Source organism: Myxocyprinus asiaticus, chromosome 6 (genome assembly GCF_019703515.2).
Source record: "Myxocyprinus asiaticus isolate MX2 ecotype Aquarium Trade chromosome 6, UBuf_Myxa_2, whole genome shotgun sequence".
Lineage (NCBI taxonomy): Eukaryota > Metazoa > Chordata > Actinopteri > Cypriniformes > Catostomidae > Myxocyprinus > Myxocyprinus asiaticus.
Window position 1 is genome coordinate 546,533 of NC_059349.1, and position 20,178 is coordinate 566,710.

At 37.2% G+C, this 20,178-nt stretch overlaps 1 protein-coding gene across 1 annotated transcript in view; it reads left to right on the top strand.

The window, feature by feature from the left end:
* The first annotated feature begins 1,476 nt into the window (after positions 1–1,476).
* The window catches only part of LOC127442939 (gastrula zinc finger protein XlCGF17.1-like), a 144,091-nt gene continuing 125,389 nt past the window's right edge, over positions 1,477–20,178 (top strand). Inside the window, exon 1 of the mRNA XM_051701345.1 lies at positions 1,477–1,753. The gene's annotated coding sequence lies outside the window, so the exon portion shown is untranslated. The remainder of the gene's footprint in view (positions 1,754–20,178) is intronic.

Below are 20,178 nucleotides of genomic sequence, written 5' to 3' on the forward strand. Positions count from 1 at the left end.
TCATCTGCACAACGTCTATAAGACGTATTTCAATAAGTATGTCTCCGATATCAACAGGTCATTCAGCAGATGTCTTTGAGACGTTTATGATTAAAGGCCGAAACATACTTTACGCAAACGCGAGAGCTTGGCCAATGCATGGCCCTTGCATTGCTCTGGCGGTTACAAACCTCAGACCACATGAAGGCAATACATTTTTTGGGTGTGACCACGAAACTGGCGCTGCGTCCAAAAACAGGAAAATGCTGCCTTCGGAAGCTGTATACAGAGGCAGGATGAAAATCAGGTGATTTTCAAACTGTTCGGAGACCAGATTCCTTAAGAGTTCAAAAAAAGAAAATCCGCTCTAGCACCCCTTGCGGCAATGCTGAGAATGCAGCGCGCACTTGCATTGTGTTATGAATTGAGCGCTGACACATTTCACAACGCAATGACGTGTGAAATCAAGCTTGCGTAGCAAAGTGCTTCTGCATTCACATAGTTGCATGTTTGGGCCTTTAGAATGATTGTAAATATGATCTTTTTAAGATGTTTAGCAGATGTTAAATATATTGTGATGCTTTCCAGATGAAAAGATCTATAACAGACATCTTGGAGATGTGCTATCTGGAGTAGCTTAACCCAACATTTGTGCTTCCTACAAAACATGATCTGAAGGACATGGTTTCTGCAAGGTACAAATCAACATAAGAGATTACTGAATGCAGCACACAGATCCATGCTACAGCCAGTGTTGTAGTCAGTGTTGGGGGTAACGCGATTAAGTAACGTGTGTTACGTAATCATATTACTTTTTCAGAGTATCGGGTAAAGTAATGCAATATTTCTTATTTTAGACCATAATATCTGAGATATTTTTTAAAATAAGTAACGCCTTGCTTTTGTACACCTCTCCTTTCCCCCGTATTGTGATAAATCAGGAGTAAAAGTGTGCTTCGAGGAGGGGCATGGTGGGCATTGTTGTTCTAGAGAGTGGGAGGTGTTATGGAAAATTATTTAGACTTTGTATTTTATTGTTTCTCGTCTGGGTACTTTGTATTCTCTCTGTCTTTTCTCTCTCTCCTGCCTTACCATATAATGTGTGGATGCTCTGTACTCTGCTTGGTGATAAAGTGTGTGTATGTGTCCTTTAGCTCTCCTCTCCCTTGTTATTCTGCCCAGCAACAGCGATAGTAGAGTAAGACACAAGATGTGAACACTGGATGGTCAGCACAGAGAGGAACCAGTCTACTCCTGGTACAGAGTATCACTGAAAGCCTGACAGAAGAAACAAAGAAACAAAGAGCTCTTTGTTCTCCACCTGTGGAAACCTTTGATTTCTGTATGGTGACTGAGACATACTTGCAAGTATTATTATTAAAAGATCCAGAAAGACTTTTTCTGCCTCAGAGTCTCTTATTTTACAGAATTTCCAATACAGAGGCTTACTAGAGATGTTCAGTGAAGTTGTAGTATGTGTGTGCATGATGGGTATTGTAGTTCTAGAGAGTATGAGCCATGCTTATCAGCGATGGGCAGAGCACAACAAGTCTTCTTTTTGCCCACCCTGAGATTTATGTTTTAAAAATGACAAAATATTTCTGGTAAAGGAATGTAAATCTGAACACTTCAGTGGAATCCAGTTGTACTCATCATTTGCAGCGGTGGATTTTTTTGTGCACTGGAGCTTAAATGTCATTGTGACATTGTCGATGGGCACAGCACAAGATGACATATATGACGTAGGTTCAAGTGTTGGACTTTGCTGCTTTAGGTAAGACAGTGGTTATTCTTCATTATTCATGTTGGCTGCCATGTCGATGGAAAAAAAAATCATGCATATTCATGTTATTGAGTCTTTATTATAAATATGATGTGAAAACCGACTGATTGTAGACTTTCTAAATATTTGTTTGTTTAGTATGTTGTTTTGACATGAGTATTGTACAGTTGCTAGTATGACCTGTAATGTCTCTACATATCTCTTGTATTTGTATTGAATACACAGCAGAAGAGAGAGTGGCGGTGAGAACAAAGTAAAGCAAAACTAACATAACATTTTACTTTCCATAAAAAGTAAATTTTAATTAATTTCGTTACTTTTTTAAAGGAGTAACGCAATATTCTAATGAGTTACTTTTAAAAGTAACGTTACACAACACTGGTTGTAGTACTCAAGACCGGACCCGCATTTCAATCTGCTGAGTAGAATCAGAACTAGTGATGCCCAGTTCACAAATAATTCATTCTATTGAGTTGATTCTATTCAGCAAATTGGTCAAACAGGTAGGCAAAAAGGTCTGAATCGATTGGCTATTCAGTCCGAATCGTTGAATAAAGTGGATATTTACCTACAGTCAACAGTTACCTTTTGAGAGGTAACTTTGAGAAACTTCCATTTGTACTGTGTCTTGTTAATTAGGGGTTGTTCACACCAAATGCGTTGTTGCATCCACTCATGCTGTTTTTCAGTTGTTTTTCTATGTAAACATGCTAAACAGATGTCTTTGACTGTTGGATTATGTATTGCTGTGTTTTTGGTGTCTCATGCAGGAGCGGCACAATTTTTTTAAAAGTTTGTTTGTCAAGTTAAAAAGAACATCAACTGTTAAAAACGTGTCTCGAGACGCCTCTGCTATACTCTTTTCCCTGATAGCACACGTAAAACACCCATACGTCTATTTGATGTGTGTTTTTACATCTGGAAGACATCTATTGTTTGCTCCTGTGCAATACGCCTATTAGACGTATGTTAATAAATATGTCACGGATGTCAATAAGATATCCCGCAAATTAGACGTTTATGATTTAGAATGATTTTAAATCGGATCTTTTTTTTGGGGGGGGGGTTCCCCTTTTTCACCCAATTTGGAATGCCCAATTACCAGTGTGCTTTTAAGTCCTCGTGTTCATGTAGTGATTCGCCTCAATCCGGGTGGCGGAGGATGAATCCCAGTTGCCTCCGCGTCTGAGACCATCAACCCAAGCATCTTATCACGTGGCTTGTTGAGGGCGTCGCCACGGAGACATAGCGCATGTGGAGGCTTCACGCCATCCACCGCAACATCCGCGCTCAACTCACCACACACCCCACCGAGAACGAACCACATTATAGCGACCATGAGGAGGTTACCCCATGTGACTCTACCATCCCTAGCAACCGGGCCAATTTGGTTGCTTAGGAGACCTGGCTGGAGTCACTCAGCACACCCTGGGATTCAAACTAGCGAACTCCAGGGGTGGTAGAAATCTGATCTTTTTAAGATGTTTAGCAGATGTTAGATGCTTTCCAGATGACAAGATCTAAAACAGACATCTTGGAGACGTACGTGTACTATCTGGGTTCGTTGCACTGCATTGGTCTGAACGGCCTCTAGTCTTTTAGAAATACATTAGCCATTAGTTACATGAATGCTACACATACTGAAGAAAATATCAAAAATACTTCTCTCAATGTCATTAGAATTGAATGGCTTCAAAAAAAAAAAAAAAAAATGGTTTCTGTTCGTACCCTGAAATTAAATCTTGCAGGCAAAAGTAAGCAGAAATGCATAATCGACTTATAGTATTATATATCATATATTATATTATATATATTCATATAGTAGTGCAAATGAGAAAATTCTTAACAAATTGAATGTAAATGTTTATATCACTTTCTGCGTAAACATTGTCATATTTAATACATTATGTTTGGTTTTTAGGCCCATTTTAGTTATTGTACAGTTATACTATATTTTGTAAAGCAGAAATGTTAAATGTTAAAATAATAAATGAGGTTAATTTGATATATGTGCCTATAGTTATTTAAACTATTTAATACATTCATAAAAAACTCTTGTCTTAGACTCCTTTACTGGTCTCGGTCTCGACTCGGACTTGGCCCTCTCCGGTCTTGCTCTTGACTCATTCTCGACCCTCTTCTGGTCTCAGTCTTGACTCGAATTCGACCTACTCTGGTCTCGGACTGGACTTGAACTCAGATGAGCTGGTCTTGACAACAACACTGGCTACAACTACATTGCCATCACTAGATCACTCCAGCCATCAACTTCAGCAGCAGCCACTTCAACAGGAGGACAGTGAGACGGAAAACCTATGAGAGCTCCTGGACCAGAAAATAGGGGAGACACAAAGAGTCCACAGCGTCACTGCTAATGCAACTGCTGAAGTACAGCGTAACTTGACTGTACCATATCTCATCCGCAGGGTTAGGGAGTAATGGAATACATGTAAAAGGATTATGTATTTAAAATACAAAATATAAGTAACTGTATTCCACTACAGTTACAGTTTAAATCATTGGTAATTAGAATACAGTTACATTCAAAAAGTATTTTGATTACTGAAGAGATTACTTTGCATTTTATTGTCATTTGTTTCATTTAATATTTAGTCCTTTCAGATGGAAAACATTTATACATATAAATGATGCGATCCAAAGTGCATTTGAACAGCGATGAAACACTTTCTTATGATGTGTTACATTCATACGAGCAGACAGAGAAGTAAGTTTGGAGCAGAAGAAATAGAAATAAATAGAATAAATAGAAATAGAAGTAAATTGTCAGCTTTACGCTAAGCTTTCTAGCCATTTTACATGCACGTTACCAGGCACGATAATATTTATTTATCAAGAAAATTCACGTTGGATCATAATTTCTTCTTTTCTAGTAAGACCTTTGATATTAGGGCAAAAATCATATTCTTGATAATTTTTGTATTGTTTTCCTGTAAAAACATCTACAAATTCTTAAAACAAGATCAATTTGATTTATCTTGGTTTAGAAACAACACTGCATAAGATATTTAGGTTTTTCAGAGAATGTATTTTTAACATGTGTATTTTGTGTATTTGTGTATTTTGGAGTTTTTTTTATAAAATATGATACTGACTTTGAGTAATCTAATGGAATATGTTACAAATTACATTTTACAGCATGTATTCTGTAATCTGTAGTGGAATACATTCAAAAGTAACCCTCCCAACCTTGCTCACCAGAACATGTGATCCACTGGACTACTGGGAAAAACATCAGATGATGATCCCTCACCTGATCCACCTGCCAAGAAATGCCATTCAATACCAGCAAAGTCTGTGCCATGCACATTTTTTCTTAAACAGGAGAAGTTCTGTTGTATACACACACACACACACACACACACACACACACACACACACAGGTGGCCAAAAGTTTGAAATAATGTACAGATTTTGCTGTTTGGAAGGAAATTGGTACTTTAATTCACCAAAGTGGCATTCAACTGATCACAAATTATAGTCAGGACATTACTGATGTAAAAAACAGCACCATAACTATTTGAAAAAAATTATTTTGATCAAATCTAGACAGGCCCCATTTCCAGCAGCCATCACTCCAACATCTTATGCTTGAGTAATCATGCTAAATTGCTCATTTGGTAATAGAAAATCACCTGCCATTATAATCAAACACAGTTGAAAGCTATTTGGTTCGTTAAATGAAGCTTAACATTGTCTTTATGTTTGTTTTTGAGTTGCCACAGTATGCAATAGACTGGCATGTTTAAAGGTCAATATTAGGTCAAAAATGGCAAAAAAGAAACATCTTTCTCTAGAAACTTGTCAGTCAATGATTGTTTTGAAGAATGAAGGTTATACAATGCTTGAAATTGCCAAAAACTGAAGATTTCATACAAAGGTGTACACTACAGCAGGGGTCGGCAACCTATGGCACGTGTGCCAACATTGGCACGAGGAGGGGTAATCACTGGCACGCCAGCAATGGCGAGAGAGGAGTAGACTATTTTATTTATATCAATTTGCACCTGCATTCCAATCTACATCTTGATGTAATCCTTCCTCATTATCACACAGTGTGTTTTCATCAGCTGAATGGGAGACTAAACAAAAAGTTAAAATGTGGCGAGTCTGCAGTATACCCAAAAGACTCGTGCAGCGCATGCAAGCCATTTGTGCATCATAAGCCGGCAGAGCTTCACTTCCGGTTAATTGTGTGAGTAAACGTGCCCGCTTTGCTTTGGTCAGGCTGCACAGATGACAGCCTACATTCCGTGTTTCATTTGTTTCTTTTTGCTTTCAGAACAACACGTGATGTAATAAGGAAAACACCACTATTAATCCTTGAGATGTCCAACCCAGCATACAGGTACACCCTCCTTAAACCATGGTCACACTCAGAATTACATTAAACGATAAAAGAGAAAACATAAACCCACATCGTGGGGTTCAAAAATTTGAGTCTATTCAAAATCTAAATTAAACCTGGAAATAAAGTTTTAGTGCGATTCACTGAAAAGGGCTGAATAGTTGATCGGCTTGTGATGCGCGAATGGCTTGCACATGCAGCGCAAGTCTCCTCACACTTTAATAGTGTTTAGTCTCCCATTCAGCTGATGAAAATACACTGAGTGATCATGAGGAAGAATTACATCAAGATGTAGATTGGAATGCAGGTGCGAAAACTTAATATAAATAAAATAGCCTGCTCCTCTCTCGATGTTGCTTGCGTGCTATGACTGGCTCTATCAAGGACAGAAAGAGATGTGGAAGACCAGATGTACAACTAAACAAGAGGATAAATACATCAGAGTCTCTAGTTTGAGAAATAGACGCCTCACATGTCCTCAGCTGACAGCTTCATTGAATTCTACCCGCTCAACACCAGTTTCATGTACAACAGTAAAGAGAAGACTCAGGGGTGCAGGCCTTATGGGAAGAATTGTAAAGCAAAAGCCGCTTTTGAGACAGAAAAACAAAAAGAAAAGGTTAGAGTGGGCAAAGAAACACAGATATTGGACAATAGATAATTGGAAAAGAGTGTTATGGATCTTAACCCCATTGAGCTTTTGTGGGATCAGCTAGACTGTAAGGTGTGTGAGAAGTGCCCGACAAGACGGCCACATCTATGGCAAGTGCTACAGGAAGTGTGGTGTGAAATGTCACCTGAGTATCAAGTGTATATATATTACATAAGCCTTATGGCTTTCAAAAATATTTTTTTGCAACTTTTTGAAGTTTGCAACTATATATTACAGCACTTCTCATATTACTGCCTCCTTAAGATGAATCGCTTCTGTTGTATACCTCATCTGAAAAATAAATAAATGTAAATGAACACCCCTTAGGGCTTTATATAGCTCCATCTCTACAGGTATAAATATTACACTGAGAAGTGTTGAAACTACACTTTGTAGTGTAGAATGTTAAATTGCCCAAACAGTTAATGAGATAAAGTACATACACTCTCTGAGTAATGATTGATCATTAGTGATGACACCTGTTAACAAACAGAGTCAAGTCGTTTTTATTTGTATAGCACCTTTCACACATTGTTTCAAAGCAGCTTACAGAAAATCATGCATTAACAGAAAAAAAACTGTAATATCTATAAAGTCTTAGAGTCATCATTGTGAAGTTTGATTAAATACAATTATGAAGTGTGTATAAAAATAAGTAATTAAATAATAATTGTATTTAGAAACCCAGTGAGCAAGCCGAAGGCAACTGTGGCAAGGAACACAAAACTCCATAAGATGTTGGTTAATGGAGAAAAATAACCTTGGGAGAAACCAGGCTCACTGTGGGGGCCAGTTCCCCTCTGGCTAATAGCATGAATATAATGCCAACATTTATGTGCAGTGCAAATCATGGTTTAAAGTTATTAGACTAAGTGTTAAGGGCCATTGTTTAAACAAAGATTTTGTAAGAACTGTAAGATTAATGACTAATGTCTCTGAAGTTCATCCTGGATTAACTGCAGAAGTTCATAAAGATGAATTGCCCTTTGTTAGTTGGCTGATGAAGGGTTTTGTTGGCAATTAATTGATAATCTATGTATTCCATTTTAAGAGTGTATTCCATCATTAGACCAAGGTGATGCAGGCAGAGATTAGTGAGGTACTTCGCAGTTCAACCGGCCGATAATTTCGGTGAGGTCTATCCTAAATCCAAGGTTCAGGCAATGGCATATGATGTATCTCATGTCCAGGGTTGGGAGGGTTACTTTTGAATACATGCTGTAAAATGTAATTTGTAACATATTCCGTTAGATTACTCAAGGTCAGTAACGTATTCTAAATATGTTGGATTACTTCTTCAGCACTGGTAGATTTTTTTCATTTGTTTTGACTATAAAAACTCAAAACTCAAGACAAAATACACGTTAAAAATACATTCTCTGAAAAACATAAATATCCTATGCAGTGTTGTTTCTAAAACAAGATAAATCAAACTGATTTTGTTTTAAGGATTTTTAGATATTTTTACAGGAAAACAATAAAAAAATTATCAAGAATAAAATTTTTGCCCTAATATCAAAGGTCTTACTAGAAAAAAAGAAATTATGATCCAACATGAATTTTCTTGATAAAAAATATGATCGTGCCTGGTAACATGTGCATGTAAAATGGCTAGAAATAGCATTTTAGATTAGCGTAAAGCTGACAATTTACACAAGGTTTATTTCTATTTCTTCTGCTCCAAACTTACTTCAAACTTACTTCTCTGTCTGCTCGTATGAATGTAACACATCATAAGAAAGTGTTTCACCGCTGTTCAAACGCACTTTGGATCACATCATTTATATGTATAAATGTTTTCCATCTGAAAGGACTAAATATTAAATGAAACAAATGACAATAAAATGCAAAGTAATCTCTTCAGTAATCAAAATACTTGTAACTGTTTTGGAATACAGTTACTTATATTTTGTATTTTAAATACGTAATCCCGTTACATGTATTCCGTTACTCACCAACCCTGCCCATGTCTTATGGTTGAAGTTGGCATAAGTTCATCCTCTGAAGTCCATCATAATAGACTGAAGTGATGTCTGGCTGGCACCGGCTGCATTTAGTCATCATTACTCAGACACGTAGCAGTGGAGTCCAACATGAAGCATGAATGGAGCTGGATCTGGACAGTTCTGGTGACCTCAGGATAGGAGTCCCAAGGTTGAGACAGGGATACAAATAAAATAATATTAGCATAGATGCCATTCAATTTTTTGCAGAGTTATAGATCATGATAAATGTTTCTGGTTCCGGCAGACCTAACTAAAGCAGTATAATTGTGAGTTGATGGGCTAAAAAGATGAGTCTTTAGTCTAGACTTAAACTGAGTGAGTGTGTCTGCATCTCGAACAGTGTTAGGGAGACTATTCCATAGTTTAGGAGCCAAATATGTAAAGGATCTACCTCCTTTTGTGGATTTTGATATTTTAGGAATGTAATGAACATGATGGAATATAGCGTGGTAGAAGGTCACTTAAGTTCTGTGGAGCTAGGCCATTCAAAGCTTTGTATGTAGTTAACAGAATTTTAAAATTAATACGAAATTTTACAAGTAGCCAATGTAACGATGATAAAACGGGGCTAATTTGGTCATATTTCTTGGTTCTAGTCAGCACTCTGGCTGCTGCATTTTGAACCAATTGAAGTTTATTTATTGAACTTGCTGGACATGCTCCCAGTAATGCATTACAATCTAGTCTTGAGGTCATGAATGCATGAATTAGTTTTTCAGCGTCAGCAACAGAGAGCATGTGTCGTAACTTAGCAATATTTCTTAGGTGGAAGAATGCTGTTCTACAAACATTGGAAAATTGATTTTCAAAGGACAGATTGGTATCAAATATAACACCTAGGTTCTTTGCTGTTGAAGACGATGTAACAGTACATCCATCGAGAGTCAAATTATATTTAGCGGCTTATTTTTAGAGGTTTTTGGTCCAATAAGTAGTACCTCTGTTTTGTTGGAATTGAGTAGAAGGAAATTTCTGGCCATCCAATTTTTTATTTCATTGATACACTCTGCTAATTTGGAGCACTGTGAAATTTCGTTGGGTTTCGAAGAAATATGAAGTTGGTATTGTTGGCATAACAGTGGAAACTTATTTCACGATTCCTGATAATATCTCCCAGGGGAAGCATATATAAGGAGAAAAGCAGAGCCCCTAAAACTGATCCCTGTGGCACTCCATACTTAACTTTTGTTTGATTTGACAATTCCTCGTTTACACAGACAAAGTGGTAGCATTCTGCTAAATAAGACCTAAACCTTGCTAATGCAAGTCCACAGATGCCAACATAATTCTCTAGCCTATTCAAGAGAATATCATGATCTATCATGTCAAAGGCAGCACTAAGATCTAAAAGCACTAGAAGAGAAATGCAGTTGCGATCAGATGATAAGAGCAAGTCATTTGTAACTCTGTTAAGTGAAGTGTCTGTACTGTGGTGGGGCCTCAATCCCCTATGTTCATATATATACTATTTCTCTGTAGAAATGAACATAGTTGGGATGACAATAACTTTTCTAGTATTTTCGACATGAACGGGAGATACGAAATCGGTCTATAATCAGCCAATACTCCAGGATCAAGTTGTGGCTTCTTAATAAGCGGTTTGATAACTGCCATTTAAAAGTTTCTTGGGACATGTCCTAAGGATAGCGAGGAGTTAATAATATTAAGAGGAGGTTCTGAGATTACAGGGAATACCTCTTAGCTTAGTTGGTATTGGATCTAACATACATGTTGTGGCTTTTGATGTTTCGCAGCATACAAGAGATGAGGTGATGATCTGAGATGTCATCGCTCTGCGGTAGAATTTCTATAGTATCAACATCAACTCCATATGACAGAATTAAATCTAGCGTATGATTATGGCGATGAGTTGGTCTTGTCACATTTTGTCTGACTCCAAGAGAGTTGAGAATATTGGTAAATACTAATCCCAATGTGTCATTTTCATTATCTATGTGAATGTTGAAGTCACCAACAATGAAAGCTCTATCTACAGTCCAGGGTGTGCTGAGTGACTCCAGCCAAGTCTCCTTAGCAACCAAATTGACCCAGTTGCTAGGGAGGGTAGAGTCACATGGGGTAAACGCCTCGTGGTCGCGGTCAATGGGGCGTGTGCTAAGTTGTGCGTGGATCACGGAGAATAACATGAGCCTCCCGTGCTGTGATTCTCCGTGGTTTCATGCACAACGAGCCATGTGATAAGATGCACAGATTGACTGTCTCAGAAGTGGAGGCAACTGAGACTTGTCCTCCGCCACCCGGACTGAGGTGAGTAATCGTGCCACCATGAGGACCTACTAAGTAGTGGGAACTGGGCATTCCAAATTGGAAGAGAAGGGGATAAAAAAAAAAAAAAAAAAGCTCTATCTACAGTAACTACTAGATCTGATAGAAAATTTGCAAATTCACCAAGGAAATCAGAATACGGCCCGGGTGGTTTACATACTGTAGCAAGGGCAAAAGACGACAGAATTTTTTTTTATTTATAGAGTCTACTGAAAGAAAGAGGGAGGGACAACAAGAACAGGAAAACAAGAGAACAAACCAGCTAAAACCACAAAAATGTATGTACTGACATGTAAATCAACTGCAAATACTGTAACTTGTATAACAATCTAAATTTCTCAGTATCACAGGAGGATGCTTGAAACGGCTCTTAAAATGTTCTAATTATTTAATCAAGTTTTTTTAATATTTGTTCAAAAGTTGTGATTAAGAATTATTTGAGGCTTAGTGTTGCTTATGACATTTTATTGAAATGTCTCATTTGTCTCACCATTAAGGTGATTAGTGTTCTCTTTGGTGACACTTGAACCTTGTTTTATACATATCTATTCTCTTCAGAATCAGAATGAGCTTTATTGCAAAGTATGCTTACGCATACAAGGAATTTGTCTTGGCGATAGGAGCTTCCAGTACAAAACAGCAAAAAAACATAGATATTAATTAAAAATAATTAAAAATTGAATAAAAAATAATTAAATATTGAAAAGAAAATAAAGTACATATAGAATACATATATATATATATATACACATATACATACACACATATGTAGTGCAAATCTAAATACAAATCTGTTATATACAGTGCAAGAGAATGTAATGGCAGAAGAGGTTGGATGTGTTGGATAAATATAAAAAGACTGAGCTGTGTATTGCACATTATTTATTGCTCAATGGGGCAGTTTTAACTGTTCATGAGAAGGATAGCCTGAGGGAAAAAACTGTTCCTGTGCCTGACGGTTCTGGTGCTCAGAGCTCTGAAGCATCGGCCAGAAGGCAACAGTTCAAAAAGGTAATGGGCAGGGTGAGTGGGGTACAGAGTGATTTTTCCAGCCTTTTTCCTCACTCTGGAAGTGTATAGTTCTTGAAGGGGGGGGGGGGGCAGGGAGCAACCAATAATCCTCTCAGCAGTCCGAACTGTCCTTTGTAGTCTTCTGATGTCCGATTTCGTAGCTGAACCAAACAAGAAAGATATTGAAGTGCAGAGGACAGACTCAATGACTGCTGAGTAAAACTGTATCAGCAGCGCCTGTGGCAGGTTTAACTTCCTCAACTGGCGAAGGAAGTACAACCTCTGCTGGGCCTTTTTTGCAGTGGAGTTAATGTGGGTCTCCCACTTCAGGTCCCGTGAGATGGTAGTGCCCAGGAACCTGAATGACTCCACTGCTGACACAGTGCTATTTAGAATGGTGTAGAAAAATTTCAGTCAGTTAGAACAATTTTTATACTATGGCAAACAAGAGAAACCAGTAGGTCATATATTGACAGCAGAATGTTAAGTGTGGTAAATAATCCTAATTCCTTCGTAAGTGTAGGTTCTGTTAAATACACTTTAACCCTGTGTTTTACAGGAATTAAAACAGTTTGGTACTGCTGGTTAAATGAATCTATTTTGACTGGGGAGCTTTTTCAACAAATTTAGGGTTGTGGCATTGTGCTCAGAGACAGTTACTGCTTAATGGAACATTTATACAGTCAAGTTAACAATCAACAAACTAATTTTCAGATTCATGGCACAATGCATGCTAGGTGCCATGTTGAGTTTTGCACTGTGCTAGCACCCAGCATGCACTGCACCATGATGTTTTTTTTTTATTTATTTTTTTTATCTGAAAATTAGTTTGTCACCATTGTTGAGTTTTGTATGCTGAGTGTTGATGTCTATGCATGTCTAACAAACTATTCAAAACTTTGAATGTATGAGATAATCCATTAAGCAGAAACAGTATCAGCCTTCTTTATCACAACAGTAAATTTGTTGCAGTAGTTTTTCAACCAAAAAGAGCTACATTTAACTAGCCTTACCAAATTGTTTAATTCCTATAAAACACAAGTTAGAAGTGTATAATCTAGAGACACATGCAAAGGAATCAGGATTTAATTTTAGCATTCTGCTGTCAATATGTGGCTTGCTGTGTTCTCTTGTTTGCTATATATATATATATATATATATATAGCCACTTTGTCTAAATCAGAGATCCAGCTGTCTTTGAAGTGCTGGAGGCATATCATCATCGCAGCCTAAGTTCTGTCTACACATTTCCTGTAAAAGTACTTTAGCAGGCAATGTTAGAGGTGAAAAAAATACCATACGATCATAGACTGAACTTACTACTGACAGAATACCTCTCTTGTGCATGGTTGCTTTTTCAGCTTAATCTTAAATTGAAATGTATCAGCTTCCACACACCACTGTAGATCCAATTCTCTTTCCACAGGAAGTTTGTCTCGATCCAAATCCAGATGTTGTATGTCCTTAACCCAGTGTTCTGGATGGACAGCAACACCTTACAACAATTACTGATCCATTTTTTCAGACAGAAGCCTCCCTTTTGACAAAGAGCAGTAAGATCTCTTACCATTGAAATAGCTGCATCTTCATAAGAGACACTCTTCAAACAATCACCTACATAAAAGCAATCATTGACTGCTGCGATCACTTCAGATGGAAAGAGTGCTTGGTTGTCTTTGGTGGTTTGTCTCAATGCATAACCAGCACAACTTGGAGAGGACACAACACCAAAAAGAGGAACATCCTGTATGTAGTGGCTTCATGAGTCAAGTTTCCATCAGACCACCACGAAAACAAAGAAAATCCACGTCTTCCTCGTCCACCTTGACCTGATGGAACATAGCTTGTATGTCAGCCATTATTGCCATTAGATTCTGTCTAAATCTCATCAAAACTCCTAGTTGTGAGTTTGTAAGACTAGGGCCTTGCAGCAACTGACTGTTGAGCGATGTCTCTTTGAATGTTGCTCCACAATCAAATACAACTCTCTACGTTCCTTTCTTTGGATGAAACACTCCATGAGGAGGAATGTACCAGACTTTGCCATCAGCACACTCCGACTGATTTTGTGGCACCTTTCAAGCATAACCTTTCATTATGACATCAGAAAGGATATGTGTATATTCTTCATGAAACTTCTTGTTCTTTTCCAATTTCCTTTTCAAACCACTGCACCGTTGTTGGGTAACACACAAATTGATGGGTATTGTGACAGCATCCATCCAAAATGGCAGCTTCAATCTGTAATGTCCATCCTGTAGTTTGACTGAGTTGTTCATTATCCGCATGAACCGATAATCCTCTCTGGACATTTCTTCATCATCAATGGCGTTTTCATTGAAATCCTGATTATACTGACATTGGAGCAACTTCTCTAACTTTCCTGTTAACTTTGACAGAAGGTGAACCATTTTCATCCTGGCATTCACTGCTTCCTTCCAGGGGCCCATTATTAATCCACCCCAGTAAGGTTCTAATGGCATATAGTCCATCACCATAGCTACTTATTACCTCCCAAGGTTCCATTATCTTGGATGCATTGGCTCCAATCACTAAATCCACATTGGTTTCAATGTGTGGAATCTTGATACCATCAAGATATGGCCATTTGGATAATTCCTCTTGAGTGATAACACCATCTGAGTTGACAGGCCTTTTATTCTGCATGTATTGAGAGTGTGAATGTAAGTTATAGTTTGAGATTACTGGGGTTTTGTTGTTGTTGTTGTTGTTGTTGTTGTTGTTGTTTAAACCACTGAACAGCAGCCTAGTGCTGTCTGGGAAGTGGTTTGTTTTTGTATTTTCGCCATTTAGGGAAAAGAGTGTGAGCAGTATAAAATGGACGGATCAAAGGCAGTCAACACAGAAATGGCAAGAGGAACACGAAAGGACTACGATCACGGAATGGATAAAGGACTATGAGTTGGAGACGATAAGGACAAAAGGAAGGATTTATACAAAGGAGGCGACGATAATAGATATGGGAGAAGTGTGCGACGGCAGAGCAGAGGGCAGTAATGGAAAAGGTGGGATTTGGAAAAATTATAGCAGTAAAACCAAAGCAAGAAAAGGACAACAAAAGAGAGCTGTGATGAGCTAATTGATGGACTATTAATAAAAGGAAAGAACTGTGAAATAAAAAAAAAACTGCAAAACAGAGAATATGTTGTCTCTTTCATGCATCTGCCTGCATATTTGGAGGATAAGGACATTTTAGAAAAACTCGAGGGGTGGGGAGTAATCCTGGTATCTAAAATCAAAAGAAGATGCTATCCGGGCACTGACATAGAAGACGGAACAAGCTTTGTGAGAGTAAAGTTCTTGAAAGAAGTGGCTTCACTACCATATAGCTCACGTTTTGTGAGGAGGGAACACAATATTTTTGGATCATTCACAATCGTCAGGTGATGACCTGTCGATTGTGTATGAATCCGGAACATATCCTCAAGGATTGTCTGGAATTCAAGTGTTACAAATGTGAAGAACCCTTCCTTTGCAAGGAGCTGCAAAGTGGTGAAGTGCCCGGATTGTCTTAAAGTCTTGGAAAAATGTGAATGCTGGATGGAGAATGGAGAAGAAGAGAGAGAAGGGGAACAGGAGGAGAGCGGGCAGATGCAGAAAGAGATAAACGAGATGGAAGGAAGAAGTGAGACAGAGGAACAACAAGAAGGAATAGTAGAGGAGGAGGAGGAAAAGAGAAAGGAACAAGAAAAAGATAAAGAGCAGGAGGATGGAGAAGGAGAGCAAGGAATGGAGGAAGGAGTGTGGACCTCAATGGAGCTGATGCAGAACACAGTGGAGGAGATGGACAGAGTGGAAGAGGAGGAACAGGAGAGGAAACAACAGAGTAAAGACAATGAAAAAGGAGAAGAGAAAATGGTGGAAGGAGGAAGAAGAGCCAGAGAAAAAGGAGGAAGAACAAGGAGAAGAACATTAAAGGTAACTCCGAACAAAGACACTGCAAAAAGAAGATTTGTGAGTAAAGACAAACTAAAGGAGATGGGCAGATATGAGGTGTTAAAGGGTCTAGAAGGAGAAGAATACTGAAATTAAGTTTTTTTTATTATTATTTATTTCTTTATTTCATGTTTTTAAGAATTGTGTCTTTTAATGAAAGAGGACTGTGGAAAAATTTGAAAAGTTGAAAGAACTATGTAAAGAAAAAGACATTATTGTACTGCAAGAAACAAACTGGAGAAGTAGAGTGATGGAGGATTTTAAAAAGAACTGGAGTAGAGAGATATTTTTAATAATGGGTATGGAAGGTTTGGGAGAGGGGTGTCAGTTTTAATCAAAAAAGATGTTGGTATAAAGGTAAATGTATTATATGATGATGGGAAAGGGAAATGTATTGTGGTGGTAATAAGGTGTGGAACAGAAGATTTTATTTTAATCAATGTGCATGTGCCAACGTAGGAAAGAATATTTTAATGTTTTAAGAGGTCTTAAAGAGAAATGGAGGAAAATAATCATAATGGGGGATTTTAATACAGTTTTTAGTAAATGGGACATGGCGGATGGGATGGTTTTTTAGAATAGATGCAGGGAGGAAAGAATTAAAAAGTTTGATGGAAGAAAATAATGTAATGAAAACAAATTGAAAAGGAATTTTCAAGAAAACAAATAGTAGGGAACTTTGTATGCCAAACAAGAATCAATTATATTTTAAGCACAAGAAATCTAGAACATTTTATTAAGGAAATATCTTATAAAGACACTGCGTTAAGTGAGCACAAGCTGGTTTTAAAGCAGATGGATTTTAATACGATAGATAAAGGACCAAGGGTGTGGGTTTTAATACATAGATTAAAAAAGAAAAATGAAGACTACAGATTATGAATAGAGGAATTAATAGAAGACAGAAAAGATTGAATGTGCATGGAAGACAAAAAGATATGGTAGGAAAATGTAAAATATGAAATAAGTACTCAATAAGATATAGTATAACAGTTCAGAACGCTAAGAAAAAAAGAGGAATAAGAAAAGAACTAAGAGAAGAGCTAATTAAGAAAGAAGGGAATATACAAAAGATTATAGCAATGGAAGAAAAATTAAAGACAATCGAAGAAAGAAAATACAAAGGAGCAATTCTGAGAAGCAAAGCAAAATACGTTGAAGAAAAAATTATTTCATTTAGAAAAGAGTAAAGGGAGAGCAATAAGGATGAAAGAGGGAAAAGGTGAAGAGGGTGAATTAATAAAAGGAACAAAAGGAATTTTAAAAGAAGTAAGGAATTATTATGAAGGACTTTTTCAAATGAATAGGATAGATGAGGAAGAGAAAAGTTTTTTATAACAGCAAATGACAGCCAAAGTAACAAAAGTAGACAAGGAAGAATGTGAACAAGAAATAAGAAAAGAAGAGGTAGAACAGGCAATTGATCTTTTAAATGGAAGGACAAGTCCGGGAATAGATGGATTGGTATGTGAGTTTTATAAAGTTTTTAAAGAAAAAAAGAAGTCCTTTTTTAAAAGAAATCTACAAAGAGATTAAAAAAAAGAAGAAGTAAATCAGATGACGGGAATGGGACTGATGAAGACGATATATAAGAGAAAGGGGGATAAAAAAGTCATTTTAGGCCAATTACCATGCTGAACACAGACCTGAAGATTTTAGCAAAAATTTCTGCAAATAGATTAAAGGAGGTACTCCCTAAAATAATAAAGATGAACCAAGCATAAGGAATAAAAGGAAGAGACATAGCAGACATAACAGGTAGTATAAGAGATGTGATAAGTTACATGGAAAGAGAGAGAGAAAAAAAAGTGGATACAGTATATAATCAGTGTGGATTTTGAAAAGCTTTTGCCAGGGTGGAACATTTTATTTTCAATGTTACAATAATTTTATTAAATGGATCATGATTTTATACAGAGGGGCAATGAGTGAAGTGAAATGTAATGGGTTTTTATCAGAACCTTTTAAAATGACATGTTCAATAAAACAGGGGTGTCTGCTATCTGCAAGTTTGTACTCTTTGTAGCGGAACCCCTGGGAATCGTAATAACAAAAGAAAAAAGAATAATGGGAATAGATATGGAAGGAGCAGAAGGACAGAAATATTTTCAACAATTATAGTTAAAGATATAGAAAGTGTCAATGTAAAAAAACAGTAATGGAAAAGGGGGCCTGGGTATCTCAGCGAGAATTGACACTAACTACCACCCTTGGAGTCACGAGTTCGAATCCAGGGTGTGCTGAGTGACTCCAGCCAAGTCTCCTAAGCAACCAAATTGGCCCAGTTGCTAGGGAAGGTAGAATCACATGGAGTAACCTCCTTGTGGTCGCGATTAGGGGTTCTCGCTCTCAATGGGGCTTGTGGTAAGTTGTAGGTGGATCGTGGAGAGTAGCATGAGCCTCCACATGCTGTGAGTCTACGTGGTGTCATACACAACGAGCCACGTGAAAAGATGCGCGGATTGACGGTCTCAGAAGCGGAGGCAACTGAGACTTGTCCTCTGCCACCCGGATTGAAAAGGGGGTAAATTAAATAAACAGTAATGGAAAAAGTACAAGAATTCTGTCAAGAGTCTGGAGCAAAAATAAATGAAGGAAAGACATATATCATGTGTATATGAGATTCGGGAAAGCACCAGTTTTATCAGGAAGCATTGCTTTTAAGGTAGTACAAGAAATTAAGATTTTAGGAGTTGTTTTAGGAAAAGAAGAAAAGAAAGTAAGAGATGACATGTGGGAAGGGATCATAGGAGAAACAGAAAGGAGACTGGTATTTTGGAGAATCAGATTTCTGTTTAAATGAGAAGGTTTTAACTGTGAATGTTTTAATGCTTTCAAAGATGTGGTATGTTATATCTGTGTCCCTGATACCTGTGTGGGCGGAACAAAGGGTTTTTATGGGAGAAAAAACTCTAAAGGATTGCATACAAAACACTCAACGGTCCGATAGAAGAGGGAGGGATGGGCCTAGTAGATATAGAGCAAAGGAAAAACAGTATGAGAGTGAAAATAGTCAAAAAGTATCTGGATGAGGGAAATGGCAGTGAATGGAAAAGAACAATGGAATACTTCCTAAGTAAATGTGGGTAAATTAAGCTAGGGGACAGTATTTTATGGATGAAGCTAAAGAATTGGATGATTGAAGGAATACCATATTTTTATAAAGAGGTTTTAAGCACTTGGGGGTCTTTTTTCCAGAGATTGTTTTTAAACCACATGGAAGAGAAATGCTTTTAGACCAATCTTTGTTTTTAAACAAGAACATTGTATGGAAAAACAAAGAGATTTATCATAAGAAATGGGTGGAGGTGGGTTTTACAAAAGTGAGAGATGTTTTATACTAATTCAAGGAGGGATTTGTACCCATACAGGTGGTAATAGATGCAATGGAGGAAGAAAAAGAAGAATATGATGAAGTGAAGAAAGCAATACCTGAGGAATGGTTGAAGGAAATTCAGAATAAGGGAAAAAAAGGAAAACAAAATAGAGGGGAACAATTGTGGAGTTTTAACTTGTACAATGTGAAAATGTTTTATCAATGTTTCAGGAACTCTGTTTTTAAAAAAACAAAAAAAAATAAAAACAATAGCAAATAGATTTTTTATGACACATTTTACTGAATTGGAGGAAATGGACATATGGAAAAACATGAAATGGAGATTTTTTTAGACACAAAACTGGAATAGTCCAAACAATGTAATTTTTACAGAAACGATGTTGTGCAAAATAAGAATGCAGCAGATGTAATATGTAAAGTGTGCAAGAAAGAGGATGAAGAGATTTTACACTTGTTTTTATATTGTGAAGTGTTTTTTTTTTTTTTTAAAGATTTTAAAAATATGGTGAATGGATTAATATGGAAACAAAGAGAAGAGGATTGGAGTGGGACAGGATTTTAATGATGGGATTAAAGGAGGAATGTGGAAACAAGATAATTATTAATCTGCTTTTAATTCTAGCTAAAATTGCAATATGGAAAAGGAGGAATATTGCAAAAAACACGAATTATGTTGGGGAATTGTGGTTGTGTTTTAAAAGAGGTATGGAAGAGTATGTACAAACTTTGTATAACTATTTTCAAATGGAAAACAAGATAGACCTGTTCTACAAGATGTTTACAAATGAGGTGCAAAATGTT